At 44.0% G+C, this 5,422-nt stretch overlaps 1 non-coding gene and 2 pseudogenes across 1 annotated transcript; all 3 read right to left on the reverse strand.

Moving 5' to 3' along the window:
• Positions 1-2,813: 2,813 nt before the first annotated feature.
• LOC121612122 lies at positions 2,814-2,929 on the reverse strand. Its single transcript, XR_006007138.1, has one exon. It is a non-coding gene; the product is annotated as a U5 spliceosomal RNA (small nuclear RNA).
• Positions 2,930-3,299: 370 nt separating this feature from the next.
• On the reverse strand, positions 3,300-3,433 carry LOC121612121 (annotated as a pseudogene).
• A 401-nt stretch (positions 3,434-3,834) lies between these two features.
• On the reverse strand, positions 3,835-3,991 carry LOC121612120 (annotated as a pseudogene).
• Positions 3,992-5,422: the final 1,431 nt, after the last annotated feature.

Below are 5,422 nucleotides of genomic sequence, written 5' to 3' on the forward strand. Positions count from 1 at the left end.
ACACAGCCAGGATTCAGTCAGACAAAATAAATCAAAATTATGATCTTATATGACCTCATTTACTAATACAGCTTTAGAAGACAGAGATCTGATATATAGGAGTCTACATTTAATTATCCTATTTTGTTGTACTGTTGCAGTGGTGGTGATGATTTTTATTGAGTTTTTACATCTAACATCTTATTTCTTGCAACCAGAAATGAACCAGAAGAAGGCTTAAGTCCAAGATGGGTTATCTTAACTCTTATTCAGACTCTCTTCCCTCTCTTCCTGACATGGTCACACCACCTGCATTGGCATTTGGTTAGGCTTGGTGACTGGAAGATGCCAGGGGCAGTGATTGTCCTAAAGTCCGCAGCACTTTATCCAATCCCTGCACTTGCTTTCCCAATGTTGATGAACTATACATCGTACTACATGTCATAAGCAATACATGCTTCAGGGTGGAAAAATAACAAAACAAAAATGTAGCAAAGTTTAAGGAACACAGCTGTATGTGCCACAGTCACCATGGTTAAGTTGCTCCAGGTCTGTCATTGTTAAGACACAAATCAAACCAGTTTGGTATGACTGGCAGCATAGACTGATATGAATGCCATCAGTATTTGTTAATTATTTTTTCTTTAATTTTATTCACTTTATTAATCCCAAACTGGGAAATTATTCTCTGCATTTCACCCATCACCCACTGATTCACTGAAACACACATGCACATGCAACATGCAGTGAGACACACAGCAGGTTTGAAGCAGGTTTTAGCATTGCTGCAATATCAATTGAGTCAAATAAAAACATTTTCAATAAATCAAAATAACTACAAGGGTAAGAGAACAAAAGTACTGCATTTAAAAAAAAACTTGAGTGAGTAACTTAAAAAATAAAACAAAAAAAAGAGCAAAGAACATTATTGTCTTTTTCCCGGGTCTTATTTGATGTGGACCTGACCAGAATGATTTCAGCCACAGATGGTCCTCAGGTAAAGAAGTAAACATACACCTGGATTATTTAATACCAAAATAACAAATAATGATGTCTTACTGAGATATTCTGCCACATCTACACCAGAACAATATTCCCAGTCTGTGTCTGTCAAGTATGATCACAATATATTATATTATTACATACTTAAAAATATAAGGTTTATTTTTTTAACGTTTTTTGTGGTTATTTATCCATTTTTCCGTGATGAAAACAGCCTGTGTTATCCTCAGCTTCCGCTCTTTCCCTGATCATGTGAGTCTGTTGACCAATGGCAATACGCTAGGCACAGGAAGCTGTACTTTTTGGGAGTTGTAGTTCTACTTCTTTGCATAGCAATGTAACAAGAGTTAGCCTATGTAGACCAGGCAAACCAAATATAGGTAAATTAGCAAAACTCCAGAGGTTTTTTAATAATGCTTTTTTTGTTTCAGTTAAATTTTAGTCATTTTTAGTCATTTCTATCCTGTTATTCCAAAGTGCACTGCGTTCGGTGTTCGGCGTATGGTTTGAGATCGGTGCTACGGCACCCATCATAAACACAGCCTCTGGTTGGTCAGCAAGTCAGTAATGCAGTTTCTTATTGGTCCACAGACTCAAGCTAAAGTTTGCCGTTCACAATTGCAAAGCCTCTGAACCCATACGACCGCAACTGAGCTCTCGGCGAACGCCACATCAGGGATGTCGATGTCTTCAGCACTCACCTGATGAGGTTAAGTTTGCTAATTAGCTTAAAACAACACGCAACGGACACAAACAAACTGGGAGGGGTGCATGAAAAATGGTAATTAATCACTTTTCATTTGTCTTCAACAACAGGGAGTAGAAGTTGTTGTTAAATATAACTCTTCTTAACAGTGCCCATCTGAGTCAGCTAATTAGCTAGCGCAATAATAAGCTAAAAGTAATGTAAAGGACATGCAGGACAACAACAGGAGAAGTTAGAAGTCAGGAACATGGACTCTACAGGTCTTGAGTCGTCATGTCTTTGTTGTTTCAAGCTGTGAAAGACCTGAGTGTGTTTCAGGAGACGTCCTCATATGGTCTGACCCAACAGCTGTAGAGTTGTTGTTGTTGTGTTACATTGTCCTCATATTGTCGGGTCGCAGATAATGTACAGTGTTAACAGTTTCTATAGAGTCTGGTATAATGATCCCAGATCCTCCTGAAGCAAGTATGACCATTAGTTTATGAACTAGTCAGGATCGATAATACAGAATAAACCTGACACTGTATTGTTGTTTTGTAGCAGACACCAAGTGTTCAGATCCTGACTCAATCTTCTGCAGACCAGGAAGTGAGCGAGGGTTCCACTTTATCCTTCCAACAGGTAATTACACATTTGTTTTTTCCTATTTGGAATTAAGTATATGTCTCATTTGGGTCCAGTTCATAAATTAAATGCCCTTTCACTGTATTAAAACAGTCAGTTTGTGTGAAATATTCTCAGTATCAATATTAGCATTAGTTGTTTGTGAATACCTTAGCAGAAGGAAATCGGCCATAGCGTTTGTTCGCTCTAACTTCCCCTTAAAGCATCAAATTGATCTTTGTTCTCACTAAATTCTATATTTTTTGTCCTTTTGCTAATGTTTTTGTTCATTTTACCTCCTTCTGATCAGTTTACATGATTGGATTTCTGGGGAAATAGATCAGTTTACATCAGTGTGGGGTTTAGAACTTTCTTTGACAACAACAGGAGAAGTTAGAAGTCAGGTGCCTTGGAAATGCACAAAAGAAGGGCCGACCGCCGCTTAGCACCTCTGCCCAAGCACTCCCTGGCTGGGCTCTGAGCGTCGCGGAGAACAGCGCTGTTGATATTCACAATGCACGAGGCTCAGCCGAGTGGCAAAGCCGTCCAAAAATAGGTGCAACTCATTGGTGTTCCTTTCCACGGAAGTCTTTAGTAAAAGGCAAAAGACTTGTGCGATATCAAGAGAAACCTGAGTATGTAGGGACCTCCCCCACGCAGCGGCGAAGACCGGTGTCATCCCAGTCACTACACTCATGGTAAGCCTCACGTGGGCGATCATGCCCCAACATCCCAGGCCACACCCACGCCCTTGCCCCGTGCCATGCGAGGCTCTGTGCTGTGCACTTGTGGCCAAATTAAGCCATGGCTGTTAGGCACGGACATCGGAAGGGCTCAAGCACTCCCTCAACCTCTGTGAGGATTCAGGAAAATGCAGGGCAAACACAGGCAGGACTCACTCAAGGGGTGTTGTCAAACGGTCACCGTGGGCGAAATTTTCCTCTCTGTCGCACCGTCCCAACTGCGACTCTGGGCCGCATTTTGTCAGCCTTCGTCCTGAAGCCCCTTGTTCGGCTCCCGCTGCTAAAAATCCATTTAATATGTTGTCCCCCTATGGAGGACATATCAGATATTAAACTGATATAACTGACAGATATTGCACTTGATCTTAGCCACTGTGCACTTGTGGCCAAATTAAGCCATGGCTGTTAAGCATGGGCTGGCAGACATCGGAAGGGCTCACATGCTCCCACAACCTCTGTGAGGATTCAGGAAAATGCAGGGCAAATGCAGGCAGGACTCTCTCTAGGGGTGCTGTCAAACGGTCACCGTGGGGGAAATTTCCCTCTCTGTCGCACCGTCCCAACTGCGACTTGGAGCCGCATTTTGTCAGCCTTCGTCCTGCTGTTGGCTGACTTCGCCCGCCGCCCCAACAGCTGACACGCGGTGTGCTTTGGGAGCGGGGCTCCCCCGGCAGATGCTGGTCAGCCGACAGGCTGCTTTACCACAGCTGGGACTCGCAGAGGCCGCCATCCACGCTGGGCCTTGTGTCTGAACCAGCGTGAGGCACTTTGCATCAAGATTTGCTTTTCCACAAGGCTGGAGGAAGGTGCACCGTTCCCGGCGGCACTGCAATACCGGGTCGATGCATGGAGTGAACAGAGCAAGCCCCTTGTTCATTTAATATGCTGTCCCTCTATGGAGGACATATCAGATATTAAACTGATAAGAACAGATTTTTTTTTTATTATTTTCACACATTTACATCAGCATTTTCCCCAAATCATCACCCATCATTCAGCACATTTTTGAAAATGAACAAAGTTTAACAACAAATAAAGCCTTTTTTTCCTTCAATAACAAAACCAAAGTTCCAACAGCGAACTGAAAACAAAGTGGCAACATCAAATTAGACATGCAATTTTCAACTACACCCTTTGTCTCCAAAACCCCAATGTCATTCCAAACCCACCTTTCCATCTCTCTAAAGCAGCATGCTTTCCCCACTGATCAATGTCCCTGTCAATTCTCCCCTTCACACTAGCTTCAACCCTCCTGATCACCCAGTCCACAGTTTTATCGTTATTTTTCTTTACGAATTCCTACCTTGCTGCCCACAAGTTTCTCTTTACCACGCTGATGATGAACCAAATACAGAAATTTCCCTTACCCATGCCCAACCCTCTTTCAACCCTGGCCCACGTCAGTTTTAAACTAGGGACCGTCTGACATATCCATGTTTCGACCCTGCCCCATACCACCTGAGCAAATGGACAATCCCACATGATGTGTCTTATCGTCTCCTCTTTTGAACAGGCAGTCCTCGGGCACACTGGGGATGTTCCCAAGCCGTGCCGGTACATGGTTTCCCGTACCAGCAGGTATAGCCAGTTTTAGTCCTTGAGACCATTATCAAGCCCGCGCGGTTGGATTCCCCTCCAAACCTCTGTTGTGGTCCCGAACACAGCAGGCGCAGCTACACTTTGAACGACTTCTTTATAGAGGACCCCGCCTCTGGATGCTCCGCCCGTGGCGCCAAGTTGCTCCAGGTCATCATCTGTCTCGCCTGATAAGCAAAAAGAGATGTAAAAAATAACCTGAGGGATGCACCACTGGGACAGATAATTCTCTGCACAGGAATGATACAAAAATACTGTCCAGCTTCTTCGACCCTTGTCAGCATGCGTGCCCTTGCTACGTACTCGTATCTGCCCCCCCATATGAAGCTGAAAATAAGACGCATTAGGGGCCTCCTCATACTGACTGGCAGTGGGTATGTGTACGCCAAATATATAAGTGTTGGCAGGATATCTACTTTTAAGACTAGTACTTTTCCAATAAAGGTTAAGTGCCTGCTCCACCAAAGTGACAGCTTCTTGTGGACTGCCAATAAACGCTTGGACCAATTGGTTGTGGCACTTTGGGTTGTCAAAGTAGACCCCCAGTATCTTCAGAGGTCCTGTACACAGTGACAGACCCCCTGCACATCTACCCGTCCTTTCCACTGCCCAAAGAACTTGACCGAAGACTTGGCATAGTTAAATTTAGCACCTGCCACATGACTAAAACTCTGGAAGACCTCCAGGGATCGTATTAAGCATGCGTCGCTATCCAGCAGCATTGTGGTGTCATCTACATACTGTGACAGGCTCACCCTTAGTCCCCCACTGCCAGGAACTGAGCAACCTTTCA

Source organism: Chelmon rostratus, chromosome 9 (genome assembly GCF_017976325.1).
Source record: "Chelmon rostratus isolate fCheRos1 chromosome 9, fCheRos1.pri, whole genome shotgun sequence".
Lineage (NCBI taxonomy): Eukaryota > Metazoa > Chordata > Actinopteri > Chaetodontiformes > Chaetodontidae > Chelmon > Chelmon rostratus.